The following is a 21,139-nucleotide window of genomic DNA, read 5'->3' as shown; positions in this document are numbered from 1 at the left end:
GATGTGGGAGAGAGAAAATGACAAGAGGTGGTGACTAATTCGTTTCGGTGGCCTGTTATCTGTGACATTGAACTGTTATTTTAGATAATGGCCATTGTTTGAGGGAAAATCGCACAGCAGTGGTAGGTAGGACAGGAAAAATCCTTTGTAAATAACCTAAAACCCGGTCAGATATTCCCATAGAGTTCGGCGCTTGAGAACCTTTAAGAGCCCCCGGTTTGCTGCCATTGATTTCCTGCCCTTCCTCAACTTGCCCATTGTCAGAGCACCCCCCCTCTTTTTTTTTTTTTTAATTTAGCCATAAATTGGACCGGCTCAAGCTATGAGCTGTTCTATTTTCTTCCTGTCAGGATGAGGGATTTGTTTTATGATGCATTGTGTATTAAATACAAGTAATCTGGGGAACCGATTGCTTCAGACAGTGCGGCCTGATCAGGGGGTCTGAGAGCTCAGCGCCCCAATCCCCCACCCCGGCCCCGCGGCCCCCGCCTCCTTGCCCTTTACAAAGCGGCTCTGAAAAGGAGGAAACGTCGGTGGATAAACAAAAGGTCGGATAGAATCAGTGGAAGGTCCTGGCTAAATTAGGATTTCGTGGAAAGGGCCTCCGAATTTTTTTCCCTTATATTGGGTTTGGGTGGGGGAGGCGGGGCGACTTTCAAGGTCTGGGTACTTGCAGATGCGGCAGGAGGCCGGTAGATGGCGTTGCGCCCCGAATTAAGGCGCCGAGACTGCGGCTTCGGCTCCAACCGCCCAGGTGAACCGGCTACCGCCCGCGCGGCGCGAGCCTCCGGCTTTGCCCTGCGCCTAGCGCGTGGGCCCGCCGGCGTTTCCCGGGCTCCTGGCCGAGTGCACCCGGCAGTCCAGACAACGCAGACACCGGCCTGAGCAACGGCTCGCTCTACGTAAGACATTCTCTTCTCCAAACAGGGCCAAAAGAGTAAACGCCCTCTCTCTGAAACCTTGAAAGATTTATCTAGAGAGATGGGGGATTATTTAGCCTCGTCGTTATTATTTTATTAATATCGTCATCAGTCTTGCTCTCTACTGAATAACTTGAGAAAGGCTAAAGGAAATCATTAGAAGGACCCGGGCAAACACTAAATATTAATCTCTCTCCCTCGCTCTTCCTCTCCGCGCCCCCTCTCTTGTTTGATTGTATAATAACTTCGTGTAAAGACAGAGTCCCCTCACTTTTTCCGGACGACACAGCTGGAAGTTTAAAAGTAGGGTCCTGAAATCCCTGGGTCGTGAGATGGGCCTCATTTCTCATGGAAGGAGCCTCTTGCTGTTACAAGAACCCCTTAGGAGAAGACCCTGACCCACCTCCTCCCACCAAAAGTGAAACAGAAGAGGAGACAGAGGGCTGGAGAAGACTGCTGCAAGGGGCTGGTTTTTTCTCCCTGGTTAACTTGCTTTCCATCAGGAGGTTTCTAAAACAATAAATAAATACAAGGAGCCAAATACCACCACCAATTCCCTTTATTCCTTGGGATTTCTGGTGAAATCTGTTTACAGTAGTTCCTGGTTACAAATTAATCTGCAAAAGCCGCTGTCTGCTCAGCAGTAATCAGTAACATGCGTGTTCTGCAGTGTTTAGCGCTGCCCTTGAAATGGGCTATTAAAAATAATGGTTTTACTATAATCTCAAACCAACTTTAATTTGCAAACATGTATCAAGACAAATGATCTAAATATTAAGGGAATGGAGTGGAAGAATGTACTAGATAGAACAAATGTATAGCTCTGGGGAAAGCAGAAAATAGAGTGATTCATCAGCAAAGTTTAAAAAGAGAATCATACTTTTAAAACATTTTTTTCCCAGAAGGAATTAAAATATTGTTTTTTTCTGTCTCATTCTGTTAATTGTTGTTTACCAGGAAAAAGGTACTGGAAAATATGAGGTTCATGTGTGAGTTGATAGATTTTTCTGGGAGCTGTAAAGATCCCCCTTTGGCTGATGGCAGGGCTGAGGTGGGAGAGGTTAATGTGTTTTCTTCCTGGTTTGAAAAGGGCATAAACCCTCCTCAGGCCCCTTCCTTCCTCCCCCATCTGCGTGGATTGCAGAATCTTTAAAACGTTCAAAGATTTCCAATAAGGCCACTGACTCGCCTTCATTGTGTAACTGTTTATTTAAAATAAGTCAATATATTAGTTAAAGCAGTAAGAAGTTAGTGCTCCAGTATTCAAGTGATTCCCACAAGACTGTAAGCTGATGCCTCTTTTAAGCCTTAAACTTCATGGTTGTCCCAGAAGTAAAAGTTCTGCTAATGGAGACCCTATGGGCATGGTACATTCCAGCACATCATTAAAGGAAAGAAAAGCAGTCCAGCCAAAGCCAGATGAAATAACTGCACTGTCCACTTTTAATAGGCTTCCTGTGGACAAACAGCCCTGTAACACTCTGCAGAGGACAATATTTAAAAACAAGACAACTTGCTGGCAGTTTTCAATACCATAAAGTTAATAAAGTATGTTCCCATTCACCCTGACATTATGTTTTTAGTTTATAGAGGAAGGCACTTTATAACCTCAGCCTAAGTAGAGTTCCCTTAATTCCACAGCTTTGGGTTTCTTGAGGTGGCTAAATATACACTGAAGTTCAAGCTTGACATTTTTGTTTTAACACTGGGTTGGTTTTTTTTTTTTTTTGTAGCTTTTCAAGAACATACAAGTGCATTTTTACATTTCCAAAGTGCAGTTTCATTCATGGAGATCCTGTTAAATCTTGTTTCATACAGTTCACATCAAGAAGCATGAAATAATCTGAGAAATTGACATTTGGCCGAACAATAACTGCCTGCTAATTAAATTAGCTTCATGTATAGATATTGATGTGTGTTTAAAAAGAAAATCGATGCTTCCTTTTCCACATGGGAATAGGATTTTGTAAAATTTGACTTAACTGAGACAAAGATAAGAAAAATACACGTCTTTAGGATTCAAGAGACTCCCCATTGATTCTCATATAAATATTTTTCCCAATACAGAAACTCCAATTTGTCTCTACTATCTTTCCCTCCAAATTCTTGACCACCTACAAGTTCTTCTCCCAAATCCTTTTACCTACATACAGAGTAAGCTTTGTAATGAAGCATAACATCTAGCAAGAGAAACCAGATCAGAAAGCCATGGAATCAAAGGTAATATTTTAATTTTAGTTTATATGTTTTAATCAGGGAAGTATCTCACAAGATGGGCCTCCTAAATTTGAAGGTGAATTCTGTGGTCCTGGGTAGGTAGACCCCCAACAAAACAGTCTAGCACAATAAATTTACAAACAAAAAGAATTCTGAATGTCTATAATCACCAACAAATACCATCCTTGCTCAGGAAAGATATTTCTGGTCTCACTTGATGGACTTTTTTTTTAAATCTATGGGTGTGGGGGAAGAAACTGTTGGGAAAAAAAAAAAAAAAGAAAAGAAAGAAAAGAAAAAAGGAAATTAAAGGTAAAAAAAAAAAATGTAAATAAAAAATTTCCCTTGGTCTGGAAATGGGCCCTACTGAAAGCATGTTAATCTCCACCTCAGTAATTTGGTTCTCCAGGAGAAGACAGAAGCCCTGCTGCTGTGCCCTGCACTTCATAAATCACATCTTTATGTGGACAAGGTCAGGGCACCTAACAGCTCAGACATGGGCCTTTGCAGTGGCTCGAGGATTCAGGCATGTTTACTCTCCCGCTTGGCTCTCCGAGGAGTAGTCCAGCACACTTCTAATTACTTTTGATTATTTTCATTTGCTGGGGTCAGTCTGGCTTGCCAGGACTGCTGGAGGGTTGATTTCCTACAAATCTTGATGTCTTTGTAGGACGGCACTGTGTGCGTTCAGAATTAGCACCCCGTTATTGTCCCTACAGCATGGGATCCGTCGTAACAGATACTGTGATATAAAAGTTTCCCCAGTGAATACTTCTTATTTTATTAATTAACTACACAGGCATTATCACCTATCTGATCTTTAAAAGAAAAAAAATTGCAGATGACTTGCTTACCAGTTGAGTGTTTTATAGTATATTTGGCCAGAAGGAAAGCGAATTTCTTTTTCTTTCTTTCTTTTTTTTTTTTTTTCTTTGACTTTAAATATATTTAGTAATGACTAGTAGCTCTTTGGAAACTAAGATGAAATACTTTGCTGAGACAACAGCTCTAGTGAATAAATTACTATAGTCAGAGATTTATTTCCTAAACTCCAATTAAGACTGCCATATTTAAAATATTTTTTGTTGGGCTATTTTGATGTATTTCAGGCCTAAGCTATTACGCTGAGTGGTTATGTTGTGTGTAAAACACAACAACAAAAAATTTATACCAAGTTTAAATGAAAACACTGTTATAAAAACTTGAATAAAATATAGTAAAATTTTGGTAGAGAGAGAGAAACAAAACACCATTTTTCTCTTCTTTATCCACCCAAAAAAGAAATGGTTAATGATCTGATGTGTATACATTGAAATGTGCCTTAAAAATGATGAACAAATAAACATTCACAAAAACTGAAAAACAGATATTCACCAAGGAACATATAACACATCAATCTGGTTGTTTGGAAAATAAGCATTGTAGATCACTGAGCAAAAAATTACTATTATATTTTCTTTTTATAGACAATAACTTGGGTCATGATTATAATTAGTCTCAAAAAGCCAAATCCCTCATTCTTCCTAACTTTAGCTCAAAGAATGAAATGCTCTTAGCCTTAACCTCTTTTAAGAATTTACTTCTTTTAATTATTTTATTAATTTTAATTAATTCAATCTTTCAAGACATTATTCAATAACTTTAGGGTCAGCTTCTTCCCCGAGGCTATAAGAACACCATTCCAATGTGCTTTTAAGACTCACAATTATGTGGGGAAAGTGAGTTGGGAGACATTTGTCTACTCCTTTCTCCACTCATAGCTATGTGTCTATAGGTAAGTCACTGAACCTTTGAGTTGGTTTCCATGAAAGTTTCATAATATCAGCCCAACAGGAGTGTTGGGAAAATAAACTGGGTAATGTGAGTGTGGACTACTCTGAGTTCATGGGAACAAGTCAAAATACTGTACATTTTGCACTACTGGTATTGGGATACTGGGTTGGACTAGACTTACATACACATGCAGTGAGGAAGACAGTCTAGTCTGTATTTTGAGGAATGGCAAAATATAAGTATTTTTCTATCCTCTTTCTTCCATTTCAATGCCAGTTGCCCTAATCCTTACCCTGACCTACGGAACAGAAGAATTTGAAGAAAAATGTTTTTCCTCTCTCAAGCTGTGGTACCCCCAAAGATGTCTGTCTCTGTCTGGCTTGCAGCTGAGTTTGTTCTCCACCCCCACCCCCTTACCCCCTCCACCCCCCGCCCACCCCGGCTTCCCCACTGTATTCTCTGCCAATCAGTGAGAGAGCTCTGAGGCAGAGGGAAAATGCCATTGAGATTCAAGATCCCTAAAGACCGCGTTAGGCAGCCACGTACACATGTACACACACCTAAACACACACGCATCTAGATTAGTTTTAGATCAACGTTTATTACCAAGGCCAGGAAATTTATTCTCTCCTGTGTCCTCTGGTGGGTTCTGAGTGCCAGAATAGCAAAAATTGGGTCTATCTTATTTGCATCTATTGCCCAGAGCCTAACTCAACACTAGGCATACAGTAGGTATTCAGTAGATGTTTGCTGAAAAAATATACCAGGACCGTTCTTGATTTTCATTCCCACCTAGCTTGGAAGCCCAGCTTGAATGCCTGTTAGCTCTTGTCTGAATTACTGCAATGACCTCCTAAAAGATCGTCTGACCACAGCTTATCTTCCCACCAGTTTATGCTCAACACTGTTCATCTTCCCAAGTATCAGCTATTAATCACTTCCCTGTTTAAAATTCTTCCATGGGTTTCAGTTGTCTAATGCAGTATAAACTCATCCCATTTTTGAAAATTATATAAAGCCATAAATGAAAATCACTTAGAATCATGCATGGTGCCCAACATATGGTCAATAAAAATAGTTATTATTACTGAAATAATTGTTATTATAATCATTACCTTCCTCAGCCTACAAGTCATTTTGCTTTGATTGTCTTGGATAATATCTTATCTGCCCAAAGACCCCTCCATTTTATGCCCTGTGATTCCCACCAACCAAGTTTGACCTTTTCATCATTCACCCCAAATCATCTGTGCTTCCCTCCTGGTTTATATCCAGTTCTATCTTACCTTACAGTAGTATCTATAATGGTCCTCAGGGTTCATTATTAAAATAATCCAAAACCCTCCTGAAGGGTCATTGTAAGATTCATCAAGATGGAATCAAGTTTTATTCATACTGACATCTTCAGCAGCTTCTTTTCATAATGGGCTGAAACCACCTCTGAACTTTCCTTGCAAGTGTGAATTAAGCATAGCTAGATGTATGAGGAATTGCTACATTTACTATCCATTGTTCCCCATGGGAATCATTTGATGAACTGATAAGTCTTTTTCAGGGAATTTTAAGATAGAAATTCTTACCACTGCTATTTCACCTACTTCATTGCTCCCCATCACTCAAATGTCTCTTTCTGTACTATCTGCCCTTTACCTGAGTGCCAACCTGGGCAACATCTTGGATTCTTTCCTTTCCCTTAACCCCAGTAAACAGTCATTGCCTTGGTCAGTCTGTTCAGTTGTTTCCATGGGCCCTTCACCTTCCACTGGCACTGGCCTGCTGGAGGCCCTGGTCATTGTAGGCCTGAATTTTGTGACATCTTTATACCAAAAATACGCCTTCCTGCAATAATGAAGTTCTAAAAATGTCCTACCTTTAAAAACAAAATAGGTAGAAAACAAAGAAAAAACATGCTAATAAAGATTCCGATGGACCCCATTCTGCTAGAGAATAAAGCCCCTAATCCCAAGTACAATCTCCTCTCTAATTTGGTGTCAAATTTATCTTTCTAGGTCCATTTCCTAATTCTTCCCTCTAAACAAATCTTCAGCTCTGGTTAAAGCTAAGGATGTAAGCAGAAGCATTTGGTCCTTTAACTGTGTTCATGTGGGCTCTTCATGTTTCTTTGATAGTCACAGCATTCAGGAGATGAAACAATAGCAATAATAATTCTATTTGTCAAGCTCATACACAGCGCTCTAGACACCCTTCCTTGAAATTCTTACAGTACTCATTATTAAAATCAATCACTGGTCAGTCCTCATATTTAGGGTCATTGGGAATATTTTTGTTATTTGCCAACCTACCTATAGGCTCTTTAATGGCAAGAAACACCCGACACACCAGCATTTTCTATTCAGTGACTGGTTAACAGGTATTCCCTGGAAATGTGTTCTATGGTTAAATAAGGTGATAACGCCCATTGGGGCTTCACAATGAACATCAACATGGTAAATGCTCTAAGACTCTAAAAGCTTCAGTAAAGAAACCTTTTGACTTGTTTAATGGGGCATCAACAAAAATATTTAAACATGAATGGAAAGCCCCTTGCCCTTTCCCACTGGGACATGTAAGGGAAATAATTTTATGTTACTTTGCATCCGTTTCAGAAAAGTATAAATGTATTCTTCTAAATATTTTTTCTTTTTTTTTTTTTTTTTTAAAGATTATTTATTTATTTATTTGACAGAGAGATCACATGTAGGCAGAGAGGCAGGCAGAGAGAGAGAGGAGGAAGCAGGCTCCCTGCTGAGCAGAGAACCCGATGTGGGACTCGATCCCAGGACTCCGGGATCATGACCTGAGCCGAAGGCAGCGGCCCAAACCACTGAGCCACCCAGGCACCCCTAAATATTTTTTCTATCTGTTGATTTTTTTTAACTCTTGATCAAAAATGTTACTTCAAAATTTTAATAGAGGAATAGACACAAAAACTAAGGCTCAACTTTTCATTCAAATTGAAAGCATCTGAAAAGTCTATCAAGCTCACAAGAGAAGTAGGTTATCAGTAAACTCTAGCCAATTGATCCTCGCCCTGTGAACTGCTCTAATTGTATTTGAGAGTATGGTACTGAGAGCCTTCCAAAGGAATGTGTGTAATCTCATTTCGAAATCAACCCACTCTTTCCTACCCTCTTCCATTACAATCTCTCCTCAAGCATAGATTTTACCATGGGCATATTTACACACAATGTTTTACATTATTTAGGCTTTCCTTAATAAGATTTGGCATTATCTAGATCTGTACTTCCCCAGGAGGGGGAAACAAAAAAAGCAGCAAGTCAATCTCAGTCTAAGAATCCCTGAATTAAATGTTTAAGAATTTGCCTTTTTTCTAGTTTTTGATATTGGATTCATGTGTTGTGCCTGCAGATGGCTGCTTAGCCACTAAACTAAGTGGACTTTAAATCAGATGGCATACAAAATTACAGGAATTTGATCTTTAGATAAACCACAAACCTTGATGAACTAACGTTGTTCCAGATGAATTAACTCATCATCCTGAGGAACAGAACATTTCACAGGAGCGACCACACAATCTTCTTTGTAAAGAACGCTAATGACTATGATTAGTTTGTCATCTATTGGAAATGCTTGCTTTCTAACTAGAGAGGCATACACTGAACAGGGAGTTCTGGCCCCAGAATTAACACTCCACTCCAAAGCTTTGACAGTATGTGCTGATTTTATGACGTGTTTGTTACAGAATTATTAAGAAACAATAGGCTAATTTCTTATCAATAATTTAGTGAAAGATTTGTCTTTTCTCTATGTTGGAAATTCTAAAATTCCATTTTATTACATCAATGGCCACAGCCAGACACTTTAACAATAAAAAAATTTAAAAGAGCCGGGAAAAGTGTGTTGGGCTTATAATTCATTGAATGGGTGTCACATCTCTTTTGAAACATATCAAGGGTAAAATGTCAAAATATATTCCAACAGTTGGTTAAAGTACCAATAAAATCCCAGTATCAGTATGAATATACAGACATTGATTTCAGCCATGGTTTTAAAAATATCTTCTGTAAATTTTGTTGAGTCAATCTTCAGCATCAAATAAAATCCTAATATAGCCTGTCTATAAACTCCAGAATTAAGTACTAGTCAACTTCCAAGATGCAGATTCTCAAAAGGTATTTGTGTTTTGATATGTAGTTCTTGGCTGGAAAACAAATCCAGGCTTGCTAATGCAGTGCCCTACAACTAGAATGGAGAATGCCAGAAGGGATATGAATGGAAATACTTAAAGAGGAAAGAAAAGTATGCACACTGATTCACACATAATTTCTATCCCCATATGATATGGACTACAAATTTACAAATAAAACATGGAACCCAGTAATAAGATGGAGAAAATTGAAATTATGAGCCTAGGAAGGTAAGATTGAAATGACTACAGATTTTAAATTTTAAACTCATGCTTTTGTGTAATACCACATTGCATCTTATACACGTTTATATTTTTCCTCCCCACTTCCACTCTTACAAGAAGCTAACAAAGTTTGTATGTCCTCAAAAATATGGGTAGATGAACCAAATTGAAATGATTTACTAAATACTCTGGCTATGTAATGTGTTTGTATTAATTTTGTGGGTTTTGTTGTTTCTGCAGAAAGTATCATAATAAATGTGTATCATTTCTTATGCATATCTCCTTGGTAATCAATTCTAAACTATTTCAGGAAAGTCATTTGAAGTCTTTACAAAATATATTTTGCTTAATTTTAATCTTGGAAATTATTGTGATGTTGTAACATATACATATTCAAGTTACTGATGTTCAACTACTGTGAAGAGAAAGAAAGGGAAGAGGAAGAGAGAGAAGAAGGGGTTTTGAGACAGAGAAAGAGAGAGAGAGAAAGACTGAATGATCTTTTATCCAGAAAAGAGAATGAGGTAGAGACATGAATCATCTGTTCTCCCAATAGGAATCAGGCATCAAATGCCTTTTGTGATGAATATCTTGTTGTGTTGAGTATGTAACTCTCACATTTAGAGATATGCACCTCTCACACAATGCAGCATCTGAGTGCAAATACTATACATTACTTTCTCTGACATTCAACCAAAGCCAAGGTGACTCACATCAACACTGGTGGTTTAAGGGCCAAGCAAGGGAAATTTGGATTACACCTGATTTCCAATTACTTGCTTACTGCAGAATGTAAGCCCTCAATAAAATGTAAACTGATAGAATATGGTTTAGGTTTTAAAAAATATTTCATAGCAGTGACAAAATAAGTAATCAAGACAAATAAATGAATGCAACATTTCTATCCAAATTCTTCCCTGTCCCACCAAATTTTGCTTAATGTTGTCCAGGTGATGTGGTGGATCCTGCAGGATTCACATGACCCAACTCTCAGATCACTCATACCCAGGATGTGTTGTCAACAGTCTGTTTTTGCAAATAACCTGCCTCTTGTATCCTTTAGTAGGGAAGGTGATGGACTGAATGCGGTAAGCTGCCAGAATGAAACAAGAAGATCTTCTTCCCAGGTCTCTCCCTTCCTGCGAACATGAGCTCACTCAGGCTCGTGAGCCCTCAGTCTCATCTACGGTTTCCAACTAAGCTGTAGCACTCTGATGTGGGAGGTTGCGATGGACTCTTCATCTAGGTATATAATACTGAGATAGTTGCTTAAATTTCTTGATGCAGTCTTTAAAATGATAATAATGGCCCCTATATCATAGGTTATCAGGATTAAACTGGAGATAATGTATATAAAGAACTTAGTATATTGGGGCACCTGGGTGGCATAGTCACTTGGGCATCTGACTCTTGCTTTCTTTTTGCTCAGGTCTGATCTCAGGGTTGTGAGACTGAGCCCCACGTTGGGCTCCAGCCTTAGTGCAGAGTTGGCTTAGGTTTCTCTCTCCCTCTCCCTCTCCCTCTTCCTCTCCTCTCCCACACATCTTCCCCTGGCTCATGCTCTTGCTTTCTCTCTCAAATAAATAAATAAAATCTTAAAAAATTACTTAGCATAATGCCTGGGGCATAGCAGAGACTCATAAGGAGGAAAGACAGTGTAGTGATTAAAACTGCAGACTAGAGTAGGACAGCCTGGATTTAAATCACAGCTTCACTATATGCTAGGCTAGTGACATGTGCCTCAGCTTCCTCATCTGTAAATGAAGATAATGATAGTATCTCATAGGGCTATTGAGATGATGAAATAAAATAATCCACACATAGCACTTAGGTCAGCACATAGCATGTAAACACCTCATAAACATTAGCTATCATTAAAAGTCCTAACTATAAAATAGTTATCCTCTATATAAATGCCTTCTATAGTTTATTCTTCTCAGACATCCTCACATTCGAAGACAAACGTTTTTTCTCCTAATTTATTTTTTGCCACTCAGGTAGAGGTTGTTTCAGAGAAACAGAAATGGAAACAGAGAGCACCAGAGAATAACCAAAAGAAGCAATACGAATAAACACTCATTATGATCCCTAACATTAAATTAAGCTTTCCAATGCTAGTGAGGAGAAGTATTTCCTAAGAGAAGAGTGTCTTGGAGATAGGTGAAAGAAAGCACATGAAGAGAAACAGGAGTCTTCATGATTCTACTGGAAGTCACACGTTTTTACAGTAAACCTTGAACAGAAATGTTTGAATTACAGTTCAGTCGTAAGTTGAGCTAAGCTACTGAACAAAACAATTCTTCAAAATGTGGGGGAAATGAGACATGAAGCATTGGAGGGAAAGGAAAGAAGATACGCAGAGTGAGATGCTGGTGTGAAATGCAGAGCATCAGAGTCGAAGGAGTGCCGTCTGCGGCGTAAAAATCTGTTCTGTTGGCTGGGGCCACAAATGCGAGAGAGTGGCCATCAGAAATGTATCTCCAAAGCTGGTCAGATCTTCAGATGACCGCAGCTACCATCTTCACTGAAACCTGATGAGACCCTGGGCCAGAACCACCCAGCTAGCTACGCGGCTTCTGATGTCCTTAAGAACTGAGGATACTTAGGAACCATAGCAACTGAAAATCATGACTGTTTAGTATTGTTTTGAGCCACGAAGTTTGGGAGTAACTTATTATGCAGCAATAGATACAAAATACAGCAGCCAAAGCTCTTTGGTGGATATGGAGAATTCAGTGGCCTGACCTTTAGTCATCAGGGCATTAAGGCCTGTGAAGGAGCACCCCCAGCCCGCATTTGGCCCCGTGGGCTGTAGCTCCAAAGGGACGCTTTCACGCTCTCATCTAACAATACCCACTTCCATTTCTGCTCATGAACTGTTGCTCAATATTCTCATTAGGACTCCCTAGAAGCCATAAAATTAAGAAGCATTAGTGACTAAGACTTGATAAGGCCTAATTATGGAATGCTTTCCAAAGACTATTGGACTTTAGGCTATACTGGATTGAAAACAGAAAAAGGCAGTCACGACAAGTTTCAGAGTGGTGACATTATGGCAAGATTTCGGAAAGTTTTGTGTTCTGTCTCCAGAGCCATCACATAGGACATCATGGTTTGGGAACATGTACCAAACGAGGGTTAGCTACTTTGCAAATTCAGACTGATTTTTGTTGTCTTTATAAAAGGACTAAGATGTTGATCTTTGAACAAAGAAGTGTCTTGCTAAGCTGTTTCCCAGGAGTTGCCCCCAGTTCCAGCCCAAAGCTAGGAGAAAGGCAATACAAACATATCAATATCAAATGCATCAATGAAAAAGAACACTAGCAATTTCTTTCTCTCCCCTTCCGCCCTCCTCGTGGACTAGGACCTTGCCCCTTGCCTGAGGTAGCAGGACCTCTCCTAGGAGCTACAACCACTTCTGATAAAGTGGCTGCTGGCTACCATTCCCAGAGGCTCCCCGAGAGATTGCCAGGTTTGCCCAAGTACCAAGCAAACTATATCAGACAGGACACAGAGCATAGGAGGGATACCCATTATCCTTTCCAAGGGATATACTTTCCACTTAAATTAATTAAGCCACTGAGGTTACAAAACCATGAAAGGGCATGACAAGTAAAATTATCACCATAATAAAACTGAGAAAGGAGAAGCAGACATTAGAGAACTTGCCTGAGGTCCCAATGCTAGTAAGTGCTGGGCCTGTGGCTAGAAAACAGAACTTTTTGATTCTTAGCAAATGCTTTTCCCATAGTGCTAGTGGTTCTCCACCTATCTCAGCAAAGAGGCTGGAGAGATATATATATATATATATATATATATATATATATATATATTTTTTTTTTTTTCTCTTCCAGAGAATCTGATAATTTAGAGTATCACTCCACTTCACTTTGATATTTCCTTTGTGGTTTTCATTTTTAAACATTTTCTTTGAAGCTTTTCAAATTACAAAAGTAATATATGTTTTGCCAATCAAACAATACAACACAAAGGTGTTTCACTTTTCAGAGGCAATCAATATTCAGCCCAGTTTGTTTTTCTTGTGGTATTCTTTGCTCACACAAAACAAAGAAATATATGTATTTCTATAAAAGTTTCAATATTTGTTTTTACCAAAATAGAGTTATATTGTACATAGCAGTCTACAACTTCCTTTTTTGAAAGTGGGAATGGATCATAATCTCTAAGTTAGGAAGTCTATGTCTAATTTTTTTTATAAAAATTTTTTTTTTAAGATTTTATTTGACAGGCAGAGATCACAAGAAGGCAGAGAGGCAAGTGGAGAGAGAGGAGTAAGCAGGCTCCCTGCCGAGCAGAGAGCCTGATGCAGGGCTGGATCCCAGGACCCTGGGATCATGACCTGAGCCGAAGGCAGAGGCTTTAACCCACTGAGCCCCAGGTGCCCCAGTCTATGTCTAATTTGAAGTTCTTTTTCTAATTACTGTATGCATACAAAAGACCACATGTACACACACACACACACATACACACACACACACACACATTTTGCATGAACTCTTGGGTTTCAGAATAACTCTGGAATGTCTCCTCTATCACAAACCATGCTCTCCAATGCCTTGGCTCTTGATTCACAGTTGAAAATAACCAAGCTAAATATGCTGCAGGGTAAGGTTTAGAAACCAAAGGAAATAAAAAATTAATATAAACCACTGTCCCTGCTGTTCAGGCTCATGCAATCTATCTAGAGAGACAAGACTAAGCTACTTGAAAGAACAGCAAATAGCACAAGATTGTAAGTCATTAAGTACTAAATTATGTGGCTCAAATGATAAGTGCTACAAAGATTCAGACAGGAGAGAGATGTGTGAAGGCTGGCATGTGAGAGAAGCTTTACGGGACAAGTGAGACTTGTACTCATTCAAAGTCTGGCCGAAAGTGGAAAAGAGTATTTCTGGGGATTTTACTATGTGCCAGACATAAGTTAAATGTATTTTCAATGTTTGCTTCATTGCTTTGATAAAACCCAGAATCTCTATTGTTCCTCAGGTGTATAAAATCATCCCTATATATTTAAAAAATATGATTATAGTATCTTAGGTATGTGTATACTCTTGTGTGTGATTTAAGCAAAGATTAATTTTCTTGATGGATTCAAATGTACCAGGCAGATTTATGCTCAGTGCTGGGTGAATCTGTTAACATGAATTAGAGGAACATTGAAAAATAATTGTTCTGGTAAAAATCTAAAAGCAATAGATGATTCATGAAATTTCTAGGGTAATTTTTTATTAACCTAAGAATAACTGATAACAGCCTTAAAGTACATATCCAGGCATAATGCTTTGTAGGTAAGCTAGACATATCTGATTTCAGAGAATGGGGTTTTCCATATTCTTGAACAACGAAAGATGCAGTCTATGTCATAGTCAACCTATTTGCAATAGTAATTATAAAAATAACAAAAATCATAAAACACTTCCAAATTTTAAGCATAATGCCTAAATATATATGCTCATTGCTGGTGTGTGTGTGTATGTGTGTTGTAAGCCCTTTAAAATCAACCCATGGATTTAACTTTTTTGTAAATTGTTTGTTTTTTATTATAAATCTTTTTTTTAAGACTTACTGATTTATTAGAGAAAGAGAGAGAAGAGGAAAGGGCAGACGGAGAGAATCTTTCAAGCAGATTCCCTGCTGAATGCGGAGCCCCAGACAGGGTTCAATCTCAGGACCCTAAGATCGTGATCCGCTCCAACACCAAGAGTGGCTCAACTGACTGAGCCACCCAGGCCCCCAATATCCATCCTTTCTTTTAAAGCAGGTGTCTTTAAATATTTTTATTTTTCTGACATCAGTCAGTCTGTTAATTTTACTCATTCATTCATTCATTCTGGGAAGAAATCAGACACGATCTTTGCCGAATTCTCATCTTTAATCCTCCAATGGCAACAATGTGACAAATGAACTGGGGTGCAGCAAGTGGATGCCAGGTGACCAATTAGCAAGCAGCTGAAGTCTCAGAAGCAAGAGATAATGATAAGATGGTAAGACATATAATAATCATAATACAATCATGTATTAAGTCTCTCTTCTATGTCAAATGCTTACTATGCATCATTTCATTTAATAACTAACAGGCTATAAGTGATTATTACCCTTGTTTTATAGATGACAAAACTGAACTCAGTAAGATTGAGTAAATTACTTGCCCTAAGTCACAACTGTTAAGTATTAAAGATGGGAATCAAACCCTGATCAATAATGACTGAATATTTCTGCTATAACCTTTTCCCCAAACTGCACTACCTCAGACATAAAGATCAGAAAGATTGGTCTCCTAATTTGCCAAAGAAGTCATCTGTCTGATATTAAGAGTTGAAATTCAGGGTCACTCTGAGCCAACCACTGACTGACGGGGAGCCTAAGGGATGCTAACCTTGGTTTAACAAAGCATATTAGATAAATGAAGAAAGAGCCCACAAGGGGCATTTTCAAGACCACTATAAACTCTGGAGACATCAGTGAATCTATAGAGCATATAAGTAATTAATGCAGCCATTCTGCAAATGTGAACACGGAGGCCAGAGAAGAGACATAATGTTCCTAAGGCTCAATCATAATCAGAGTAAGGACAAATTTGTACCAATGCTTGGTTTATGGCATCATCCCATTTTTTTCAGTTACTCTCTCATTGATGAACATACTTTAACTGTAGTCCATTAGGAAAAAACACATGAAAAAGAAATTCAGTACTCGAGACAGAGAGGCACTTCTTAGAAGTAAAATTTTAATCCACTAAGGTTCTCAAAAGTGACCTCAGAAAGCGTATTACCTACCTATCCTCATCTTACGTTTGTCACTTAGATTTGTGTAAAAATATAAAGGTGAAAGTAAAAGAAAACAAAACAATTTCTTAATTTTCTGTCCACAACCATGCATCTGGCATAATAGGGATGCTAGTAAAAACAATGAAATTCGATGTTTAACATTATGTCACTAAACCATAATTATGTCTCTGGTTGGGGTTATTAGTGGCAGTTTCCTCCTAAATCCAGAATGCTGGCCCTTGCTATCAGCTTCCTTATCTGATTCTTTACACTGCTTCAAACTTCCTTGTGTTATTATCATTGAAAAACACTTGCGGTCTGCATCCTGGGTGCAAGCCACGGACCCCCTGGTGTATTCTTGTCTAAGCCAGATTCCTAGTAAAGTTTTCCGACAAAAGTCTGTTCTACATAATAGCCAGCTTAAGGTTTGACAGGAAATAAGTTGGTTTACAGAATTAAGTCTTAAAGTAGGAATCAGGTCCTTTGTTTTAAGATATCTTCTAAAACTGCTTAACAAGAGCTCTTCAAGAATTTAGTGAAGACATATATGGATGCATGCAATCAGATAGCAGCTAAGATTTCACCTTAAAACCTTCCAGTAATAGAAATGAAGTGTTTACTGTGCCATTAGAGAACGCATTTTCAGACTCTGACTGTGCTGTGAGCGTTTACTCCAGTGAGAAATTAGATGAAAATGCATCACGAAAACAAGGTGAAGTTGTAAAACTGATTAACCCCAGTAACCAAAGGAGATACAGTATAATCAAAATGTTGCAACTGCCCCGGATGGTCAAGCCATCTATAATATACGAGAAGTTTGTAATTAGTCTATGTTTTTCATCACTAGGAAAAAAATACGGGGTTTGAGATATCATGTTTAAAGCTCCTAAAGAACCCGAAGTTGTCATGCTAAATACAAGAGATCTAAAGATCTGCTCTTACACATCCATTACATTTAGTGGGCTGTCCTACTGGCTTTTTTGAAGTGCTATATACATGATATTGCCGGGCGAAACACTTTATGTACCATACGAAATTTGAGGCATAATGTTTAACGTTCACGAGATAAGTTAACAAAATTGTATGCTGGTGACTTTTTTATTTCCCTGTTTTATGTTCTTCAAATACTTTAAGGAAAGATAAACAAGAAGGTAGGAGAATAAAATGTGCCTTTTCCTTCTACGTTTTTCACTTTCTTTCCTAAATTAAATTACAACTGCTGATTTGCACCCAAGGAAGAAATCATGTTAGAATATGCTGATTTTTTTCCCCCTAATGTTTAGATAACAGCTTTCAAAACACAGCTAAGTAAAATGTGTTTTGAGATGGAAAACATTTGGTCTTTTTTGCAGCTTTCAACAGCTTAAGCGAAGGGATTTTTAATGTTCCCAAACAGCTGGGCCATACTATGTATATCATGAATTCCACTCTCATAGAAGGATCCCTTCTCCTGCACTGTGCAGAGAGGTCCCCTTTTTTTTTCCCATTCTTGTTGTTTATCCCTAATAGCTTCCCATTATTATCACAGCTTTCTCATACGTCATGCTTACAACAGTGATGGCTGGAACTTATCCTTGAACAAAACATACACTTTGCCTTAAAAAACTATGTATGGTTTTCTATTTATTATGTGGTGGCTATAGAAAGCAACAGGTTAATATACATTAGAATAATAATAACAGGATGACAGGGAGAGGAAGATTGCCATTCTTATTATCAGGTCCCCTTGCAACTTTCTCAAAGGTGCTACTGAACATTCCAGGACACATGATCTGAACTGCCTAAATTTTTATTACTCTCTCAACATCATTCCAAATATATAAGCAAAAGGTGTTTTTGAAGGACAGCTAAACATTTCACAATTATTTTCAAACTCCTTCCCAGGTAAAGGGTTGTACATAAATGCATCTAGGTATCAGTATTTATTTATGTGACTATAAGAAGTACAGTAGTGAAGAGGGTGTGGATGGCAATAACACACAATGCCAGTTCAACGTGAACAAAAGTAACAAGCATAAGAGAAAAAGCCAAAGTGGTGTAAAATAATTACGGGATGCACATGTACTGAGGTGAAGTATATCTTAAACAACAAGCTTACTGTTTTATATCTGAAAGACTCAAAACAATAGTTTTCATACACTAAACATGCAAGCCATACAAATCGATGTTCATAAATATACTTAAATTACGTATACTATTTGTCAAGAAATGGGCAAAATGTCATTGTATACTTTTATAATCTATTACTTATTGTTTGTTTTCTAGCATGTTTTACTACTTGTCAGTTTGTCTCTAATGTAGGGGATGAACTGGATGGAAATGCTTCTGCAGCTGTATATTCAACTCCTCTGGTCCTACTGCAAAACTTGGGGCTTTCCAGCCTTTTGGGGAGGCCAGTCATTTCTAGGTGCTGAGGATGGACCGTGAGTGGAGGAAGAGGACATTTCTCCAATATATGACATAACTGATTGGCCAGGGAATTCAAGGTCCCACAAAGTAGAATGCTGCAGTGTTTATTATCTACTGTGCAGTTAGTTTTACATAATAAACAACTCTTAATATACAAGTATTTCAGATGATTAACAGTAATTCAAACCGCTTTCACAAATCCTCTATGATTGCTTTTCACCGTGGGTAATCACCCTCCAATCCCTCCTCTGGAAAGTTATTTTGTTCTTGAATAACTGAAAAATTTATATCTGTAAATAGTCTATACTTCCATGAATCACCATGCAAGCCTAAGGCAGGAAAATGATTCTGTATGCGTGTATGCACATGTAGCTTCAAATTTGTTTTTAATAAAACAATACTTTTTATTGAAACAAAAATGTGTAAATGGCTTTTAAGTACTTGCCCTTCCCAGTTCCATACTTCAATTAACAGAGTTATTATTCCCTTACCTATTAACTCTGATTCTGGAAGAGAATTTGCCTTTAAAATACTCTGTGAAATGAAATAAATAAAATAAATGCAATAAATAAAACCCCTGAGAAATGAAAGGGAATAGCAGCTTGTCACATGAAGACAGGGATGGGGCAAAAATGACAATTCTAAGTTAAATAATTTGATCATTTTTAGAGGAATTTTTGAAACCACTTTTAGACTTTTTATAATGAGTTTTTGTTGGAAATGCTTTAGATTCCAAAGCTAACGCTGATAACTTTCTACCTTACAGTATTATCTCTTTTTTTTCCATGCCACTTTAAATTGAACTAGTTGGTTCTTTATTAAATTATGGTATTATTTTATTTTGGTTTGCCTGAGAGATATTAAGTTAAAGAATTGTAGCTGTGAAATTGGTAAATGTTGCCAGGTTGTAGATTAAAATCCTGCTAGGTCAGATTTGTTAACATCAATTGCACTGTAATTGGTTATGGGCAAACCAAAAAGATTCTAAATTCATTTCCTATGTCAACTTAAAGGACTATGTTGAACCTATATCTAATCTTTTTTTCCATATCAAAACTGTCTTGGAAACCTCATCAGTCTACTTTGTTAAATTCTTGGTGCTTAAACCTTGTAGTCAGACTGGGCTATAAATAACCAAATAATACATTGATTTTCATTGAGAGAGCTCTTCTGACTGAAACCAGACAATTGGCAAGTCACACAGAAAAGCTGGAATAAGAGGAAAAATTCAGATTTCCATACAAAGATGTAACTTCTTTAACATATATAAAAATCCAAAGAACATAGTAAAAGCAAAATATCTGTGATTTAGAATAGTAGAGTTAAAATTTATCTGCATTAAATGTACATATATTATTAGCTGAAAAGCCATGTGGATAAAAATAAAGAAATTATATTTGCTCAGATTTTGGTTTCTACACTTTAAAAAGTTATAGATAATATTTTCCCTTCATCTAGCATAAGTCCACTCCCTAAGCCTAGGTTAAATTAAATTAACAATTTGCTTTAGCTAACAAAAATAGCTATTAAGAAGAATTTGTTTTCTGTTTTATTATTTAACGTAGGGAAAAAAAATCAAACACGATTTTTAGCAGAAACATAGTTCTTAATAGCTTATCCTGGGTCACAGGTGAAATCTCTCCCTGACTTGGACTTGTTAACTAGGTAAAAGACTTGTTAGTATGATAAGAAAATCAACATATGGAGTTACCAAAAAGAGGTTAAATTTAATCTCATTAATTTGGACTGAAATAATCAACATGCTATAAAAATTTTTCATAAATGGAAATGATGGTAATTATACTTCCAAGTGTGTTCTGCTATGTTCTTTGCAAACATTCCAGAACCCAAGTGGCATAGTTTCTCTCTTATTACTAAATGTTTGCTCTGACCTCAGAGTGTTAATACAAATAAAAATATTGACATTTTTTCACACTTATTCAATATCCACTAAAAAGAAACCTAAAGTATCATTCAAAACTCAGTACATCTTGTACTTAAAAAAAAAAAAAAAAAAGGAACCTTCAAAATAGATTTCTAAATGTAAAATAATATGTCTTAGATAGTGGGAGCCAGAAGTAGCCTTTAGTTTCTCTGAATTATTCCAGCTTCCTGCTTAACCATCTTATCAGAAGTTTATCTCAATAAACAGAGAGGGGCAGCACGACACTCCGTTCTGTTCAATTCTATATGAGGCCAGTTCTACTTTTTTTTTTCATGGGAAAGAAGAAAATGTCAGCCAGCCAAAATACAAAGGCCAAGATGGTATCTTACCACTGGCCCAATGAAGTAATGTTTTAGAAAAATTATACTTAGCTATTTATATATTTCATACTGGAAATGAAGTCCCTAGACTATCACAAACTACCTTATACACATGCCTAATACTGCAAGCCCTCTTGTGACTGAGTCATCCTATTTCTTTTTTTTTTTTTTTAAGATTCCATTTATTTATTTGACAGAGAGAGACCACAAGCAGGCAGAGAGGCAGGCAGAGAGAGAGGAAGGGAAGCAGGCCCCCTGCTGAGCAGAGAGCCTGATGTGGGACTCAATCCCAGGACCCTGAGATCATGACCAGAGCCGAAGGCAGCAGCCCAACCCACTGAGCCACCCAGGTGCCCGAGTCATCCTATTTCTACCTGTTGATTGAGATAATCTAT

The 21,139-nt window shown here is 37.8% G+C and overlaps 1 protein-coding gene and 1 long non-coding RNA gene across 9 annotated transcripts in view; one reads left to right on the top strand and one right to left on the bottom strand.

The window, feature by feature from the left end:
• Window positions 1–21,139, bottom strand: part of MECOM (MDS1 and EVI1 complex locus) — a 544,809-nt gene that overhangs the window by 64,817 nt on the left and 458,853 nt on the right. The gene's annotated exons all lie outside the window — the stretch shown is intronic.
• On the top strand, window positions 766–18,840 carry LOC132010092 (uncharacterized). The gene is made up of 4 exons (XR_009402150.1): window positions 766–902; window positions 10,346–10,528; window positions 15,142–15,287; window positions 18,372–18,840. It is a non-coding gene; the product is annotated as an uncharacterized LOC132010092 (long non-coding RNA).

This window comes from Mustela nigripes, chromosome 2, assembly GCF_022355385.1.
Source record: "Mustela nigripes isolate SB6536 chromosome 2, MUSNIG.SB6536, whole genome shotgun sequence".
Classification (NCBI taxonomy): domain Eukaryota; kingdom Metazoa; phylum Chordata; class Mammalia; order Carnivora; family Mustelidae; genus Mustela; species Mustela nigripes.
This window is presented reverse-complemented; position numbering and strand designations above follow the sequence as displayed.